Below are 20362 nucleotides of genomic sequence, written 5' to 3' on the forward strand. Positions count from 1 at the left end.
GGTACTGGCAAATAAAAATGGCACCTGGAGCAAAAGAGAAAACAGCATTCTCCACACCTGATGGGCATTATCAGTTTACTGTTATGCCCTTTGGTTTAAAGAATGCCCCTGCCACCTTCCAAAGGTTGGTGAATCAAGTCCTTGCTGGCTTGGAGTCCTTTAGCACAGCTTATCTTGATGATATTGCTGTCTTTAGCTCCACCTGGCAGGATCACCTGGTCCACCTGAAGAAGGTTTTGAAGGCTCTGCAATCTGCAGGCCTCTCTATCAAGGCATCCAAATGCCAGATAGGGCAGGGAACTGTGGTTTACTTGGGACACCTTGTAGGTGGAGGCCAAGTTCAGCCACTCCAACCCAAGATCCAGACTATTCTGGACTGGGTAGCTCCAAAAACCCAGACTCAAGTCAGGGCATTCCTTGGCTTGACTGGGTATTACAGGAGGTTTGTGAAGGGATATGGATCCATTGTGACAGCCCTCACTGAACTCACCTCCAAGAAAATGCCCAAGAAAGTGAACTGGACTGTGGAATGCCAACAGGCCTTTGACACCCTGAAACAAGCAATGTGCTCAGCACCAGTTCTAAAAGCTCCAGATTATTCTAAGCAGTTCATTGTGCAGACAGATGCCTCTGAACATGGGATAGGGGCAGTTTTGTCCCAAACAAATGATGATGGCCTTGACCAGCCTGTTGCTTTCATTAGCAGGAGGTTACTCCCCAGGGAGCAGCGTTGGAGTGCCATTGAGAGGGAGGCCTTTGCTGTGGTTTGGTCCCTGAAGAAGCTGAGACCATACCTCTTTGGGACTCACTTCCTAGTTCAAACTGACCACAGACCTCTCAAATGGCTGATGCAAATGAAAGGTGAAAATCCTGAACTGTTGAGGTGGTCCATCTCCCTACAGGGAATGGACTTTATAGTGGAACACAGACCTGGGACTGCCCATGCCAATGCAGATGGCCTTTCCAGGTTCTTCCACTTAGAAAATGAAGACTCTCTTGGGAAAGGTTAGTCTCATCCTCTTTCGTTTGGGGGGGGGGTTGTGTAAGGAAATGCCTCCTTGGCATGGTTGCCCCCTGACTTTTTGCCTTTGCTGATGCTATGTTTACAATTGAAAGTGTGCTGAGGCCTGCTAACCAGGCCCCAGCACCAGTGTTCTTTCCCTAACCTGTACTTTTGTACCCACAATTGGCAGACCCTGGCATCCAGATAAGTCCCTTGTAACTGGTACTTCTAGTACCAAGGGCCCTGATGCCAAGGAAGGTCTCTAAGGGCTGCAGCATGTCTTATGCCACCCTGGAGACCTCTCACTCAGCACAGACACACTGCTTGCCAGCTTGTGTGTGCTAGTGAGGACAAAACGAGTAAGTCGACATGGCACTCCCCTCAGGGTGCCATGCCAGCCTCTCACTGCCTATGCAGTATAGGTAAGACACCCCTCTAGCAGGCCTTACAGCCCTAAGGCAGGGTGCACTATACCATAGGTGAGGGTACCAGTGCATGAGCATGGTACCCCTACAGTGTCTAAACAAAACCTTAGACATTGTAAGTGCAGGGTAGCCATAAGAGTATATGGTCTGGGAGTTTGTCAAACACGAACTCCACAGCACCATAATGGCTACACTGAACACTGGGAAGTTTGGTATCAAACTTCTCAGCACAATAAATGCACACTGATGCCAGTGTACATTTTATTGCAAAATACACCCCAGAGGGCACCTTAGAGGTGCCCCCTGAAACTTAACCGACTGTCTGTGTAGGCTGACTAGTTCCAGCAGCCTGCCACACTAGAGACATGTTGCTGGCCCCATGGGGAGAGTGCCTTTGTCACTCTGAGGCCAGTAACAAAGCCTGCACTGGGTGGAGATGCTAACACCTCCCCCAGGCAGGAGCTGTAACACCTGGCGGTGAGCCTCAAAGGCTCACCCCTTTGTCACAGCACCGCAGGACACTCCAGCTAGTGGAGTTGCCCGCCCCCTCCGGCCCCGGCCCCCACTTTTGGCGGCAAGGCCGGAGAAAATAATGAGAATAACAAGGAGGAGTCACTGGCCAGTCAGGACAGCCCCTAAGGTGTCCTGAGCTGAGGTGACTCTAACTTTTAGAAATCCTCCATCTTGCAGATGGAGGATTCCCCCAATAGGGTTAGGATTGTGACCCCCTCCCTTTGGGAGGAGGCACAAAGAGGGTGTACCCACCCTCAGGGCTAGTAGCCATTGGCTACTAACCCCCCAGACCTAAACACGCCCTTAAATTTAGTATTTAAGGGCTACCCTGAACCCTAGAAAATTAGATTCCTGCAACTACAAGAAGAAGGACTGCCTAGCTGAAAACCCCTGCAGAGGAAGACCAGAAGACGACAACTGCCTTGGCTCCAGAAACTCACCGGCCTGTCTCCTGCCTTCCAAAGAACTCTGCTCCAGCGACGCCTTCCAAGGGACCAGCGACCTCTGAATCCTCTGAGGACTGCCCTGCTTCGACGACGACAAGAAACTCCCGAGGACAGCGGACCTGCTCCAAAAAGACTGCAACTTTGTTTCAAGAAGCAGCTTTAAAGAACCCTGCAACTCCCCGCAAGAAGCGTGAGATTTGCAACACTGCACCCGGCGACCCCGACTCGGCTGGTGGAGAACCAACACCTCAGGGAGGGCCCCCGGACTACTCTCCGACTGTGAGTACCAAAACCTGTCCCCCCTGAGCCCCCACAGCGCCGCCTGCAGAGGGAATCCCGAGGCTTCCCCTGACCGCGACTCTCTGAAACCTAAGTCCCGACGCCTGGAAAAGACCCTGCACCCGCAGCCCCCAGGACCTGAAGGACCGGACTTTCACTGGAGAAGTGACCCCCAGGAGTCCCTCTCCCTTGCCCAAGTGGAGGTTTCCCCGAGGAAGCCCCCCCTTGCCTGCCTGCAGCGCTGAAGAGATCCGTTGATCTCTCATTGACTAACATTGCGAACCCGACGCTTGTTTCTACACTGCACCCGGCCGCCCCCGCGCTGCTGAGGGTGAAATTTCTGTGTGGGCTTGTGTCCCCCCCGGTGTCCTACAAAACCCCCCTGGTCTGCCCTCCGAAGACGCGGGTACTTACCTGCAAGCAGACCGGAACCGGGGCACCCCATTCTCTCCATTCAAGCCTATGCGTTTTGGGCACCACTTTGGACTCTGCACCTGACCGGCCCTGAGCTGCTGGTGTGGTGACTTTGGGGTTGCTCTGAACCCCCAACGGTGGGCTACCTTGGACCAAGAACTGAACCCTGTAAGTGTCGTACTTACCTGGTAAAACTAACAAAAACTTACCTCCCCCAGGAACTGTGCAAATTGCACTGTGTCCACTTTTAAAGTAGCTATTTGTCAATAACTTGAAAAGTATACATGCAATTGAAATGATTCAAAGTTCCTAATGTACTTACCTGCAATACCTTTCAAACAAGATATTACATGTTAAATTTGAACCTGTGGTTCTTAAAATAAACTAAGAAAAGATATTTTTCTATAACAAAACCTATTGGCTGGATTTGTCTCTGAGTGTGTGTACCTCATTTATTGTCTATGTGTATGTACAACAAATGCTTAACACTACTCCTTGGATAAGCCTACTGCTCGACCACACTACCACAAAATAGAGCATTAGTATTATCTCTTTTTACCACTATTTTACCTCTAAGGGGAACCCTTGGACTCTGTGCATGCCATTCCTTACTTTGAAATAGCACATACAGAGCCAACTTCCTACAGTTGGTCAGTTTGACTGATCAGTTTCTGTTTTGAGCTGACTTTCCTGATTCCCTGTCGGTACATCATATTGTGATGTCATTTGGCATAGGTTGGTTGCAGACCTGCCAATTTCAATACAAATCTTACAGTGTGGGGAGGTGGATAGGGCCTTGGAGGGGGTGGGCCTCATGCCGAGAAGTACCTAACAGGCACTTTGGCCCCCATCCCGTCCCCAAGCACCCTCCTTTAAAAAACCAAACGCTTGCTGAGGCTGTTGCCAATGTTCTGGGGTATTTTCACACCCATTAATGGACGTCTGCAGTTGAAAGCCTCTAAAAACAAGCTGAGAACCACTGTTAGCAGTGGTTTTGACCTTGTTTTCACTGCCATCATGTGATGGGAGCCAATATATTGTCTCACACAGTGCATCATGTGAGTTGGCTGATCTGTGATTGGGCAAGCACTGTGGACACTAAGCGCAGGCCGGTGCTAGCCTGGAGTCTGTGAACGAGTTTGTCATTATATTCTGTTGCCCCTCTACATGCACATCATACCCACCTTAGTGATGTCAATAGAAGTTGCTAATTTCAGTTTCTCTTTGCAGCTGCAGGGCATGGGCACATATAAAAGAATGAGTTATCCTTGGATTAGCACCTTGGGGTAGACAGACATGGAGATTAAAGCAAGGCAGAATGAATAGAGAAGGTGGCAAAAGATTAAAGAATAAAGAAAACAGTGAAAAGGAGGCAAACGAGAAAAAGAAACAGTAGAATATAGAGACAAGAAAGCAATAAGAGGAGGAAGCAAAATGCAAGAAAGAAAGATGGGAGGAGAGCTAAAGAACAATAAAAAAGGGGGCATCATTAAGGAGACAAAATAATGGGCATAATTAACAACGACAGGAGAATGGGGGCCAAATATAAAATGGACTCAGTCAAGAAGGCAAGACGTACATTTGTGGGCATTCCCAAAGCTCCAGGCAAACTATGCCATGGCACACAATGTGACGTCTCAACCCTTGGGTGGGATAAACATTTACTCACGCCCTGAATCCCTTTGTGGATTTCCAGCAGAAGTTTAAAAAAAGGTAAATATAGCAGCAAAATTACGTTTATGACCAAATTTGTCCTTGTGAGCAGAGCCAATAGTTTTTAAAAATCTACCATGATTCTTCAATGTTTTTACCGGCTGGACAAGGTCTAAGAATTCTGGGCCAAGTAGATAAAGGCCAGAAAACTGAGTGGGATGCAACAACCATGACTTCAGTCTTAACACGTTAATTTACAGGGAGTTGGCACCCATCCAGCCACTGATCTGCAGACCAATTCATGAATCTGCCATTTATAGCAGGAGAGTCATGGCATAGACTAAGCAGGAGTCGAGTTAGCTCAGCCTGGTCATGCATATTTATCCTGACACTCACCTCACACCCCCTGTCACTTCCTCTGTCCTAAATAATGGGCCTTCACTGCAGATGAGCGTGCGGAAGCCGGATAAGGGACAAGCACCAGGGTCAATAATTCTAGTAGAATACGTATGTGTGAGTGTTATGACCCCACCCTCCCCATCAATACCCTGTGGGGACTCTTCGATGGAGTACCTCTACAACAACTTATGGACTGCAGTCCACGGAATCTGATTGGCTGTCCCACCCTCAGCATTTTAATGAGTATGCTAATCACTGTAAAATATACTATGTCCATCTAACGCTGACTAGCCCAAACTTAAACATTTTTTTGCATGTGTTGAGACCTCACGGCAAACACGAGTATGTACCACAGCTGTGAATATGCAGTTAGTGCATACATTTCTGATACTTTCAATACCGTAAATTGTGCAATTTGGGGTTTAAACGGATCTTGTACTTGAATAATTGTGACACCGCATGGACATCGATAGAGGTCGAATATTTCTGTGCAATCATACTTAATGTTTGGGATTCTGGTTTCCTCCCCACTAGCATACAGTAAAAGTACTCCGTGCTGTATTTATGTTCATTGATATCCAACAAAGACTCAGTCTGTTTTAACTTAAAATTATAGGGATTATTATCATGCACTTGACATCCATGTGAGAGGAGCAGGCCGTGGGTCTATTTATTGTACACGGGTTTCTGCTCAAGTGACGTTCCTTCTAGTTAACTTGCACGGAGTATACACTTTATACAAATTATGGATACTCTTGCACCAAACAGACCGCTGTTGAAGAATGAATCAAAATTCTTGTAAAATAAGTTACCTTTTCACCCATAAATGTCTACTGGAATTCCTAAACTTGGGGTAAATCGAGAAATGATACTTCTGATGTTTGTATCTCAGAACGCACGATGTAAGTGCCACACAGGGCTGGTGCATTCTCTACAGAGTGTTCTGAATTTATAAGGCCCGGAGGGAGAAACACGATGTTTTAGTCTCTACGTCACACATGACTTGGAAAAGAGCGCGAGGCTGTCCTACGGAAGAGCGTGTGCTGTAAACATTCGACACTTACTGCGATTGGGTCTTTGTGGCGAGCATGAAGAGCACGTCCTTCTCGGTAAATGTATTAAGCAGCAGTTTTGTATGTAACCAGAATACCGTGTGTGTGCAATGTGAGGAGCCAACATGGTTGTAAAAAGGAATCTGAGAACGTACGTTGTGCTGGAATGATTTACACGAGTGCTGCATTTGTACTGCGCCGAAACAAACCCAGCAGGACCGTCCCTAAGCATGCTTCAGGCAGAGCCGCCCCCGTGTTATGGTGATGGTGCCAGCACAGCCCTTGAGCACGGCAAAAGAGGAGCCCATGTGTGAACCCATGGAAGGCACGCCCCGTGGACCTTATGCTGCTTTGGGTAAGTTCTAACGCGAAATCCATAAAAGGGCTAAAGCAATAAATAAATGCTTAGAAAAAAATATATCTTCGGTCATGTACCACAAACTAAAACGAAAACCTGGCAGGAGCTGAACAGGAAATACATACTATTTACATACTACAATTTATAATTCTTTATGAGTAACATTTTGTCATTCAGTTAAAGAAAACACTTTATATGGACGTATCCTTTAAACATACTGCTCCTGTATTGGCCATTTCTGTAGAAGAGAAGAAGCATAAACAGTACAGTAATCATTCTCGGTGGGACGGATAGGGGCATGGAAATGCAAGTAGGGTCATGCATTGTAGCCAGCGTCCTAAAGGTGAAGTAGCGTGATGCACAGTAGTCAGGGCCATGGGAATGGAAGCAAAATAAAGAGGGTTTGAGTAAGGGGATGACCTGAAACTAAAGAAGGGACATAGCATGAGAAACGAGACTATTGGCACTCCCATGCAGGATCTATCTTTATATCCTGAACGTCAGCAAAAATCTTATCTTGGCGCTCTTGCCTTTACAAATAACGTCCATTCCTGGTGGCACCCTGAATCATCAGGCGGCAGACACTGATGCTCCAGTGTGTAGCTCTGCACACCTCTCTTATGTTTACCTCGCTTCCAAGTATGTATCCACGTGAACAGCCTTTACCTTGGTGCACCAGGCCTGCAGTGTTATGAGCTCCGATCATCTCAAATGTAGCTCATGCCACTCACACGGATGCGGGTCTCCTGGAGAACATTTCATGCCGTCTTCTCATGGCGCAAAATTGTGTCATTACACTGATGTAAATATATATTTCTGAAACCAGGGTAGTCCACACGAGCTTCCAGTAGAATGCCTACTTACGTCCTTTCACATATCATCAGCTCTTTCAAAGCCTAGAGCGGCAGCCACAGGCAGTGTGATGTTGTAGACAGTTCCTTCATAACGCCTCCCTTCAACATGGCTGCTGTATATATCATCAGCCTGTAGACTGTAGACCATAGCAATGCAACTAGTTTTACTCCTATGCGTTAAGCAGACCTCCACTCACAGCTGTTTGAATAGTTTCCTCAAACAGATATTGTCATTGTTTAAAGCTAAGTTAGAAAAAAACAACCTAGTCATGCAAACCCCTGCACACCCAACAGAGTGAGGACTGACCCACAGAGAGCAGCACCTTGTCTCAAGTAACATTCGGAGACACACGTGGCTTCACAGCATTCTGAACTGTGATATGTTTTATGTTCTCTTCCCACCGTCAGATACTGGACTCGTTGTTCTCCGTGTTCATGTTCAACTCAGTCTATTTCTTCAGAAAGTTAAATAGCTATTGACTGAAGACGTTGGTTTCCAGGGGCAGGTCCCAGAGGAGGTCAGACTTTGGTTAAGTTTTTCCAGCATCCAGAAAATATTTACAGTAGTTTACAAACAAAAAAGAGACAACCCCATATTTCCTTTTTATTATATATGTCATTTGAAATTGTTGGACTATCTTTCCCACTTGCTGTGAGTGTTTTCCTTGTCATGACAGTAGGCTGGCTGTGCAGTGTCTGTCACATGAGAGACTGAAGGTGACCATGGAGGGTTTATGGTCTAGTATGGTAGACTTAGAGGTTGGATGGCAAAGGGGCTTTGTCTGGAGAGGGGGGGGGGGGCATTCCTATGTAGATTCCTGTCTTCTGAAAAGAAGCCCAATAGGAGATGAGAAGTAAAAGTTGGAGGAGTTACTTTAAACTGACCCTTGTTTCGTTGTATAAGCACATTGACCCATAAGTAGGAGGTAGGGTGTGACTGCAAAAAAAAAAAGATGTACGAACCTTCAGTCAGCCCTCAACTTAAATATTGTCAGTTAATGAATATAACAAATGGGCATCATTCTAAAGCCATAGTTATTTTTTTTATCTCCATCATTTTGAAGTGATTAGTTCCCGGGTTGCCTTGACCAACACATACAATTCATTGGAAAGTCATATTTTCATCATGAACATCCCACCACTATCAGTAATGTTAAAATAAAACACAGAATAAAGTATGTTGAAACCGTCACTGAAAAGGACCCATGTTCCTCTTACTCTGGTATATAATAAAATAACCTAAAGGATCAAGAAAGTAAACCCTTGTTTCCCTACGATCACAGTCAGACGTTCACCAAATGAGTCATTCTGAAGGTATAATGCCCAAAAAACATTGTTGTAAAGTCCAGAGGTTAAGCGCCAGTTCCGTGGATTTATACTATCTACCGAACATTTATTTTGAGTAGTCCTCAGGTAACACTTGTCGATGCTGTGGTTTTCGACCTCACTGTGGGACTTGAATATTAGGGGATCTTTACCTTCGTCAGGCCTAGGACTCTTGGTTCATTCCATCTGTCGCTTTTCATGGAGTTGTGTTAGTCTTACTTCAATGGCCTCATACCATGACTGCTTGCCATTTTTTTACCTGCACCACGCCGTGCCAGGATGACCATCACTCAGTATTTTGGGCAGACACTAGCAGGCTTCAAGGAAAGCTCATAACAGGTGGCTTGGAATGAACACATTGGGAAATTGACTTCTCATCATAATGAAGAACTGGTTGAACTAGCTGAAAAGACCCTTTTTTCCTGGACTTCAAAGTTTTATCAATCTCAACCCTCTCAATTTCTCTCTCCCCCTCAAAAAAAGGCAAGCAGAAAGATACTGTATTAATGGGTCTCTTAACTTTGTGGACCTTCTTCTGAGTGAATCTGTGCTAACTGCACCTCTGCACCCAGTGCAAAGAGCACTGCAATGGAGGACTGACAGACACTGACTTTACCGCCACCAGGCCTCTTTACTCAGATGCTCCCTCTCTTTTTAGGGGCGAGCGCAAAGAGCTCCCTGACCTGTTGTAATCTCTCTTTGGGATTCTAACCACGTCCATGTTACGTCAGTCCCTTACATTGGTTCTTGGGGTTGCCTTTTAAAATTTGCTTGATTTCATTAGTGAAAGGCATGCATAGTCGTCATGCCTTTTCCGGTGTTTAACCTTCCTCAAGGGCACCGACCAACTTCTGGAAACATACGAGGCTCCATGTTTTCCGTATGGTTTGTGGACTACTTTTTCTCTTTGTTTCACAGCGCGATTGCGCTTGTTTTTTTCCATTTAATGTGGCAAGAAAAGACCAGTTAGGAGTTTACAACGCTAATAGCTCTAACTCGACGAAATGCGAAATATGTTGCATTGCAAATGCTTGTTACTGACTGCCCTTACACCGAGGAGAAGTGTGCGGAGGGGTGAATCCCCCAGATGCCACCGTGCCGAGGAGCACTACACGAAAAATCAATGTAGCTCCTTTAGGGTATGAGAAAAACTCGAATTTGTATAGCGAACTGTTGGCATGGCTGATGCCCATTTCATCTCTTCATATTAATGTACAAACAACCAGTCGTTCGGACACGACATATGTAAAAACTGTTCGAATCATAACATACTGAGAGATGATAGCCTTCTCTGGAGTTTCACCCTCCAGAGGGAAATGCAAGAGCCACTGCTTGTGCGGGTGCTCGCTTCCCACCTCGACTGTGGGAAAAATCCTTATCCATGCACGTGTCAGCTCATCAAACGGCATACTTTCACCTTGTCAGCTTGGTGGGGGTACACAAACACTGAGTCCGGAGTCCACAGCGGCGTGGACCCTCATGCTAAAGTGGCAACAGAGTAATGTTCACATGGGGACAACTTGAGAGATTCACGTGAAAAAGAGTCGTGTGTGTTGAGTCAGACAGGTCAACAATTTCCTTGTGTAAACCAAGCATGACGTAAGCAGTGTGCCCGCATACAGGGTCATTGGCATCCCGTCCTGACAACACACGGGCCATCTAGAACAGCGTACACTCCTCCATGGTGGCTCGGATCTCTCGACTTTCTTATTCTCCTCTTTAAGCTGCCCCTGCATTAGAAACAGGGCTTTTCATGTCCTCTCTCTACCCGTGGCGTGTCACTGTATCCACCTCCGTATCATTAGTGTCAACCTATAAACTGCTTCTGTTTCAGTTGTGCTTCTCTGTATTCCAACTCGGTGACAGTACTCCCCCACTCTTATCAGTTGCGGGCCTCTGTATACCCCCCGTATCAACCAATGGGCCCTGTATCCTGACTCTGCATCAAGACTGTGGCGCTCGATTCCACCTTTGTATTAAAAGTGTCAATCTGTACTCTAGATCAGCGAGGCGACCCTGTGTTTTAAGTCTGTCAGTAGTGTGACTCTATACTCCACCGTAGTGTCAGTAGTGACACCCTGTATCCTACCTCTGTATCAGTGGTGTCAATTTGTAAACTACCTCTATATTAGTGGGTGACCCTGTCTTCTAGGTCTGTCAGTGGCATGACTCTATGGGCCATGTGTACAAAAATTAGGAATAGCGATTTCTAAATTGTGACTCTTGTCGACTCGCAAATTGGGAATCTTGAGTTTTGTACATTTAAAAGTTACAACACCCCGATTCCCGTAAATTGGGCCATTTGTGACCTCCAAAAAAGCTTTGTCCATATAGCCCTACATTCCATGTCAGTATTAGTAGAGTAACTCTCTGTAACATCTCCTTATGAAAAGTGGTACTCTAGGTCCACCTCTTTTTCAGTAATGGGTCTCTGTATACCATGTCTGCAGTAGCAATGAGGCCCACGCGTCCACCTGTGTATCAGTACTGGAACTCTGTATCCCCCCTCTATATTAGCTTTGTGACTCTGTAGTTCACTTTGGTATCAGTACAGTGACTGCATATTCCTATCAGCATTATGACTATATATGCCCCTCTGTGCAAACAGTGGCTTTTTATGCACCTCAGTATCTCTTCTAAGATACTTTATGTCCATTTCTATCCACATCATGACTCTGTGTTCCTCTGATTTAGCACAGTTACTATAGTCCATCTCTGTATCCGCACTATGAAATGGATACCTAGTATAAACTCGCTTTAACAGCACTGTGACTCTGTATACCCTCTCATTACCAGCACTGTGACTCTGTATACCCTCTCATTACCAGCACTGTGACTCTGTATACCCTCTCATTACCAGCACTGTGACTCTGTATACCCTCTCATTACCAGCACTGTGACTCTGTATATGCTGTCTTCACCCCCACTGTGACTCTGTATGTACTCTCTTTACCAGCAGTGTTACTCTGTGTATAAACTCTTTTTACCAGCACTGACTCTGTATACCCTCTATTTACCAGCACAGTGACATACCCTACCTTTACCAGCACTGTGACATACCCTCCCTTTACCAGTACTGTGACTCTGTATGTACTCTCTTTACCAGCAGTGTTACTCTATGTATAAACTCCCTTTACCAGCCTTGTGACTTTGTATGCTCTCTGTTTATCATTACTGTGACTCTGTATACCCTCTCTGTACCATCACTGTGAGTCTGTATTACTCTTCTGCATCAGCATTGTGACTTTATATATGCTCTTTAATGGCACCGTGACTGTATTCTCTTCTGTATCAGAACTTTATGTAAGCACTGTGACTTTGAATTCCACTTTTATATCAGCACCTTGCCCTTCTACACCAGCACTGTGACTCTGTGTACTCTCTATGCATCAGGACAGTGACTTTGTATGCCCTCTCTACACAAGCTCGGTGACTCTGTACACCCTCTCTACCCCAGCACATTCACTTTGTACACTTCTCTACACTAGCACAGTGACTCTGTACACCCTCTGCACACCAGCATGGTGATTCTGTATACCATCTCTACACCAGCACTGCAACCCTGTGTACCTTCTCTGCATCAGCACAGTGACTCTATATACCCTCTCTGCACCAGCACAGTGACTCTGTATACCCTCTGTACACCAGCACGGTGACTCTGTATACCCTAACAGGATGATTCCATATACCTTCTCTACAGCACCATGGTGATTCTGTATATCCTTTCTACACCAGCACAATTACTCTGTATACCCTCTCTACACCAGCACAGTGACTCTGTACACCCTCTCTGCACCAGCACAGTGACTCTGTATACCCTCTGTACACCAGCACAGTGACTCTGTATACCCTAACATGATGATTCAATATACTCTCTCTACAGCACCATGGTGATTCTGTATATCCTTTCTACACAGCACAATTACTCTGTGTACCCTCTCTACACCAGCACAGTGACTCTGTACACCGTCTCTGCACCAGCACAGTGACTCCGTATACCCTCTGTACACCAGCACGGTGACTCTATATACCCTATCAGGATGATTCCATATACCTTCTCTACAGCACCATGGTGATTCTGTATATCCTTTCTACACCAGCACAATTACTCTGTATACCCTCACTACACCAGCACAGTGATTCTGAATGCCCTCTCTACACCAACACTGCGACTATGTGTACCCTCTCTACACCAGCACAGTGACTCTGTACACCCTCTCTACACCAGCACAGTGACTCTGTACACCCTCTTTACACCAGCACGGTTATCCTGTATACCCTCTTGTAGGAAAGTGCTCTCTTTCTTGGCATGGTTAACCCGATTTGCTGCCTGCAGTCAGTGTGTTTGACTGTGTTCACTGGGATCCTGCTAACCAGGACCCCAGTGATTATGCTCTCTCCTCTAAATTTGGTTGTTGCTAACCTTTTCTCCCCATAATTGGCATACTGGTAACCCCATGCATGTCCCTAGTATATGGTACCTAGGTACCCAGGGCACTGGGGCTCCAGGGGATCCCTATGGGCTGCAGCAGCTATTCTGCCACCCATATGGAGCCCATGCAAAGGGTTCTGCAGGCCTGCCATTGCAGTCTGCGTGAACCGGGTACACGCACCCAGTTTTACTACAGGTTACTGCACCAGGTCAGTGTAAGTCACCCCTATAGTAGGCCCTCTCAGCCCAGAGGGCCTGGTGCAGGTACCTGTGTGTGAGGGCACCCCTGCACTAGCAGAGGTGCCCCCACGAACTCCAGTTCCATTTTACTTGACTTCGTGAGTACAGGGACGCCATTTTTTTATATGTACTAGACATAGGTCACTACCTATGTCCAGCTACATGATGGTAACTCCGAACCTGGGCATGTTTGGTATCAAACATGTCAGAATCATACCCCAATACAGTTGCAAGTATTGGAATTATGATCCCATGCACTCTGGGGGCTCCTTAGCGGACACCAAGCATTGCTACCACCAGTCTTATAGGGTTTCTCGAGCAGCCCAGCTGCTGCCACCCCTCAGGCGGGTTTCTGCCCTCCTGCTGCTTGATCTGATCAAGCCCAGGAAGGCAGGATTTCATTTGGGAGAGGAGGTAACACCCTCTCCCTTTGGAAATAGGTGTGACTGGCTTGGGAGGGGTAGCCTCCCCAAGCCACTGGTTTTGCTTTGAAAGGCACATTTGGTGCCCTCTGTGCATAAACCAGTCCACACCGGTTCAGGGCCCCCAGTCCCTGCTCTGGCGCAAAACTGGACAATGGAAAAGGGAGTGACCACTCCCCGGTCCCAGGGTGGTGCCCAGAGCTCCTCCAGAGGGTCTCTGAGTTCTGCCATCTTGATTCCAAGATTGGCAGGGAACTTTGGGAGCATCTGAGTGACCAGGCCAGGCAGGTGACATCAGAGGCACCCTCTGATAGGTGGTTACCTGGTTAGGTGACCAAGCCCCCTCTTTGGGCTTCCTCTGCGGTGGGTCCTCAGATTCGGCTTGCAAGACTCCAGCAGGACTCCTCTGCAACCTCTGCTTCGACTTTTGGCCTCAGGAACCACAACTGACCCTCCAGGAACCTACAAGCTGCAGATCCAACTCTTTTGCAACATTGTATCCGGAACTCCTGCCAGCTTTGCAACATTTCCCCGGCTGTGCATCCTAAGAAGACTGCAACTCTTCAGCCTGCACGAGAAGAAGAAGGAATCTCCCTTGGGGTGAAGGCATGTTAGAAATGGGGTATTTGGTTGACAGACAGGTTACCCCCTGTTCAAGCAAGGACCCCCACTCTAGTCAGGGTAAAAGAGAATCACCCTCAGCTAACCCCTGCTTGGTAGCTTGGCAGAGCAGTAGGCTTAACTTCAGAGTGCTAGGTGTAAAGTACTTGTACCAACACACACAGTAACTTAATGAAAACACTACAAAATGACAACGCAGGTTTAGAAAAATAGGGAATATTTATCTAAACAAAACAAGACCAACACAACAAAAATCCACAATACACAAGTCAAGTTATCAATTAAAAATCAAAAAGAGTCTTTAAGTAGTTTTAAACACACACTATAACACTGTTAGTGTCAAAATGTACCTTGGGTGCGTCAAAAATAACCCTGCATGGGCGAGTGTGTGTCAAAAAGGGCTTGCGATGCGTCGATTCCACTCATGAGCGGGACCTTGCATTGTTTCTCCTTTCATCGGGTTGGGGCGTGTCGTTCCTTCTCTCCGCAGGAGAGCAATGCGTCGATCCGGTCAGCACTCTCGAGTCTGGGCAGGCCTTGCATTGTTTTTATTTGCCCAGCGGTACGTGTGCCAGAAATCCAGACGCACGATGATCTGAAAACCACGCAGCGCGGGTTGCGATCTCCCAGCCTCCGTCAGCGATGCTGCCGTCATTTCTCCTGCTCCGTGCATCAATTTTTTCGGTCGCGTTTCCGGCGAGCATCGATTTTCAGCTGTAGAGCCGGCGGCGCGTAATTTCTTCAGCCGCAGATCAGAATCGCGTCGATCTTTTCCCCGCACGGTGCTCTGTGCGTGTATTTCCTCCTCTTAGGCTGCCAGCTTCTCCTTTCAGGGTCCCAGGAACTGGATGGGCACCACAGGGCAGAGTAGGAGTCTCTCCAGAGACTCCAGGTGCTGGCAGAGAGAAGTCTTTGCTGTCCCTGAGACTTCAAACAACAGGAGGCAAGCTCTAAATCAAGCCCTTGGAAAGTTCTTCGCAAAATGGAAGGCACACAAAGTCCAGTCTTTGCCCTCTTACTCTGGCAGAAGCAGCAACTGCAGGATAGCTCCACAAAGTACAGTCACAGGCAGGGCAGCTCTTCTTCCTCAGCTCTTCAGCTCTTCTCCTGGCAGAGGTTCCTCTTGTTTCCAGAAGCGTTCTAAAGTTTGTGGTTTTGGGTGCCCTTCTTATACCCAATTTCTCCTTTGAAGTAGGCCTACTTCAAAGTAAAGTCTCTTTTGAATGTGAAATCCTGCCTTGCCCAGGCCAGGCTACAGACAGTCACCAGGGGGGTTGGAGACTGCATTGTGTGAGGACAGGCACAAACCGTTCAGGTGTAAGTGACCACTCCTTCCCTCCTTCATGGCACAGATAGCTCATCAGGAAATGCAGACTATACCGCAGCTCGTTTTGTGTCAACGTCTAGTGTGAGGTGCAACCAGCCCAATTGTCAAACTGACCCAGACAGGGAATCCACAAACAGGCAGAGTCGCAGAAATGGTATAAGCAAGAAAATGCTCACTTTCTAAAAGTGGCATTTTCAAACACACAATCTTAAAATCAACTTTACTAAAAGTTGTATTTTTTAATTTTGAGCTCAGAGACCCCAAACTCCACATGTCCGTCCGTTCCCAAAGGGAATCTACACTTTAATCAGATTTAAAGGTAGTCCCCATGTTAACCTATGAGAGGGACAGGCATTGCAACAGTGAAAAATGAATTTAGCAACATTTCACTGTAAGGACATATAAAACACATTACTATATGTCCTACCTTAACCATACACTGCACCCTGCCCTTGGGGCTACCTAGGGCCTTCCTTAGGGGTGCCTTACATGTAAGAAAAGGGAAGGTTTAGGCCTGGCAAGTGGGGACACTTGCCAAGTCGAATTTACAGTTAAATTTTCACACACTGACACTGCAGTGGCAGGTCTGAGACATGAATACAGAGCTACCTATGTGGGTGGCACAACCAGTGCTACAGGCTCACTAGTAGCATTTGATTTACAGACCCTGGCACCTCTAGTGCACTTTACTAGGGACTTACTAATAAATCAAATATGCCAATCATGGATAAACCAATTACATACAATTTACACAGAGAGCATATGCACTTTAGCACTGGGTTAGCAGTGGTAAAGAGCTCAGAGTTCAAAAGCCAACAGCAACAGATCAGAAAAAATAGGAGGCAGGAGGCAAAAAGATTTGGGGATGACCCTGCATTAGCAAAAAAGTCCAACAAGGCATCACTCTCCTGTAACTACAGGTACCTGTCTGCATCAACAACTAGCTGCGTGGATCTCCCCTCATCCTGAGTGGCGTGGGTCCTGCATCACAGGTGGTGGTCCAGAGAGTCTCCCTTGGTCCTCTCTACCAGCTGTCGCACTTTGGTGGTGGTAAGTCCTTTCCACTCTACGCAAGACAGTACCCCGTGCACAGCGTCCTTTGCAGCTGCCAAGGCTTGTTGCTTCACCTCCATGGGGGACTTCAGGTGACGTGTAGCTCAATCCCTTAGCACCCCCTCTTGCAACTTCTGGACCTCTGCGTGGTCCTCCGGCGACGTGGGAGCAACTTCTGTGGTGCTACGTGGGCTGCTTCTGCAACTTCTGTGTCCCTGCTGTGTGGGATGTTTGTGGGTGCTGCCTCTGCTCCCGTGGGCCTTCTGCAACACAAAGGGTCCCCTGTGACCCCCTCTCCTGGGTAGAGTCCTCTTGGACCTTGCTGGTCCCCGGCAGCACCTCTTTTCCTCCAACCAAGAGTTTTGCCTTTGCCAAGGCTTGTTGGTGGAAATCCTTCACCGACACCCATTTGCAATCCAGCTTCCAGTGTGGGACATGTCTTGCACGCATCAGGAACTCTTCTTCAGCTTCGGTGCTACAATGCTGAACTGTCTTCCTTCTTCGTCGACCAACTCCAAAAGGTACCTCTGGGTGGGTATTATCTCCTACTCCTTCTGGACTCCACAGACATTTCTGGACTTGGTCCCCTAACTGCACCAGTCTCCATCTTCGGTTTCCCACTGCTGGTTCCTTGCAGGCAGCTCTGGGTGTCTTCATTTTCTTCTTTTCATCCTTTGGGGTGGTTTTGGGGAAATCCAGTGTTTTACTCCTGCATTCCCAGTCGCTGGGGGTACTACATTACTTACCTGTGTGGTTTCCTAGTGCTCCCAGCTCCCCTCTACACGATTTACTTACCTAGGTGGGGGCCCTGTGTTCACATTCCACTTTCTTAGTATATGGTTTGGACTCCTCCTAGGGCTACTATTGCATATTTCTATTTCACACTGTTTTCTAACCTTTTTATGCCTCTTACTGTTTCTTAGTGTATATATAGTCTATTTACTTACCTCCTATTGGAGGGGTGCCTCTCTTGTATTTTCTGATACTGTGTTCCAATAATAAAGTGCCTTTATTTCTGAACAACCAAGTGTTTTCTTTCTTGTGTGTAAATACAGTGTGACTGTAGTGGTATTGCATGAGCTTTGCATGTCTCCTAGATAAGCCTTGGCTGCTCATCCACAGCTACCTCTAGAGAGCCTGGCTTCTAGACACTGCCTACACTTCACTGAGAGGGGATACCTGGACCTGGTATAAGGTGTAAATACCATAGGTACCCAACACACACCAGGCCAGCTTCCTACACCTCTCTACACCAGCACAATGATTCTTTATACCCTCTCTACAGCACCATGGTGATTCAGTACACCTTTTCCACACCAGCACAATGACTCTGTATGTCCTCTCTACACCAGCACAGTGATTCTGTATAACCTCTCTTTATCAGCAGAGCACCTCTATATTCCCCTCTGTCAGCAGTGTGATTTTATATATCCTCTCTGTATCCTCGCCATGTCAGCAATTTGGCAATGGTGGGTGAACACAAATGGGCTACATAAAATGGACTCTGTTCAATAGAAGACCACCATGTCTCCTCCGATAAGTGTGTTCTAGTAGGAGCCACAGCACTTAAAAGCATACTACTAGGAAGTCCAGATTCTAAGTACAATGCTGCATAAGACATGTGGTGCAGCACTCCACTGTGTGTCATTTTACGTGTAGACAGTTTTTGTAACACAGAGGACAACCTACACTGCAATTCCCTGCCCTGCACCGACTTATTCAAGTAGTAATGCCACCTGGGTACAAATGTACTGTGGGTACATACATGGGTGTAACAGAGGTCCATACAACCCCTGCGGTGCGGGGGGGCATGGTCCTAGGCTTACCCATACTGGAGGGGGTCCCTCAGCCCTTACTGATGTGAGTGTGGGGGGCCCATTCAGTATATCTTAAAGAGGCATCCCCTCACGTTTTGATATGCCACTGGTTCAAAATGCTTTATTTTAGTGTGCAATACTGTGAAAGTTGTGGGGCCTTCAAATGCGCTAAGCAGCATGGACTACTTGTCTTTTTTCCATCCTGTGCACAGGAGCAGATGATGTGTGGCTTTAACACAAGTCCTTCTCCATTTAAAGGGAAAGTACAAGCACTTACAGTCCTGCCAAGCATCACGCATCAGAAGTTAGACCAACACATTTTAATGCGGTGGTCCGCATCACCGCATCAAATTATCACCCAGTTTTAGCAACTTGACCACCTGTGAGCGCTGAGCCTGGGTGAACTAAGCAGGTAGTGGAAACTGCAGTGCACATTCTGCCACACTGGCGATGATGCTCCTGCACTTTACGATAGGTATAAGCTTTCCCTGACTAACATTGTCATGTGCAGACACGCTGTTGCCAGGAAAGCCGAAAGGAGTTCTGCTCTTGAAAACCAGAAGCTATAGTGATCAGGTGGAAGTGTGTGAGCGTTCTAACGTTCTGCCATGAAAGTCTGCGTAACCATGAGCATTAAAAACGTCGAGCACGTCACTGGAAAGGACAGAGCTGGCACAAAGAAAGTTAATTTAAATAGGGGGATGACCAGGCCCCGTGAACCGGATGCAAGTCGGGCACATTGGGAGAGGCTTTGTGGGGCATGGCAGAGTGTTGTGCGAGCCTGGACCATCGAGGGTCTGAGAGGGCATTTGCCACTCGGTACCATGGCAACCAGCATCACTACTCAACGAGGTCTGGTGACAGGATGTTATTACTATGAATCTCCAAACTCCAAACCTAGGAATGCAAGAATTCTAATTTGGCGTCAGTACCCCCACCCTGAGGAAGAAGAAGTCCCTTTGTTGGTAGTGCAAGAGGATTTTCCCTCACGCTTAGCAAGAGACCTTCTGTCCACTGTATCATACCTGTGTCCATTGGTCTAACACAACGAACGTCCTGTTGGTTTATAAGGTGTGCTATTTGTGATCTGCCCCATCCACCTATGCATGCCCTTACGGTATTACTCGTCTAGATCTGCATCAGACAGCTACTCGTGTTTCTTACCGTGAAGTATGTTACTTGTTTAAATGTCAGGATTTTCCTGAGCAGTTAGTCTTTCTTTCTGGATCTACACCCTGCACGTTATTGCCACAGTGTTTATTTATAAACACAGCATAATTCACTCAACATAAAACACCCCCTTACGCAAGCCTGGCCTCTCCGAACCGGCAACTGACTCTTGACATCACAGCAATACTGTCTTAGAAGCTGTCTGCAGCCAGTAAGTGTGACTCTGCAGACAGTTCAGCTACACGGACAGTGGTAGTACAAAGCAGCATGCTTTATTTTCCCAGCACTGTCAGACTTGGTAGTCAAGGATAAGGCTTATGATTAATGTTCCAGTTGGAGAGAGGTTGGAGTTTTGTCTACTTGCAGTTTTAACTCTCACCATAAAGTAGTGCAGAGGGTTAATATGCCTGCTGCAAAGAAAGTCTACCAGAATATTACAGAACTGTATTTTATGTGGATAGCTCTGTGGGTTGCCGCTTTTGACACAGATATCCCTTTGTTACTTCTCACCTGTTGCTGAGGTTGGGGTGGAGGATGATGATTATGTTCCCAAGGTGG

At 47.0% G+C, this 20362-nt stretch overlaps 1 protein-coding gene across 6 annotated transcripts in view; it reads right to left on the minus strand.

Annotated features, from left to right (window-relative positions):
- ARHGEF28 (Rho guanine nucleotide exchange factor 28) overlaps positions 1-20362 on the minus strand; it is an 892610-nt gene that overhangs the window by 683415 nt on the left and 188833 nt on the right. The window lies entirely within an intron of this gene.

This window comes from Pleurodeles waltl, chromosome 1_1, assembly GCF_031143425.1.
Source record: "Pleurodeles waltl isolate 20211129_DDA chromosome 1_1, aPleWal1.hap1.20221129, whole genome shotgun sequence".
NCBI classification, from domain to species: domain Eukaryota; kingdom Metazoa; phylum Chordata; class Amphibia; order Caudata; family Salamandridae; genus Pleurodeles; species Pleurodeles waltl.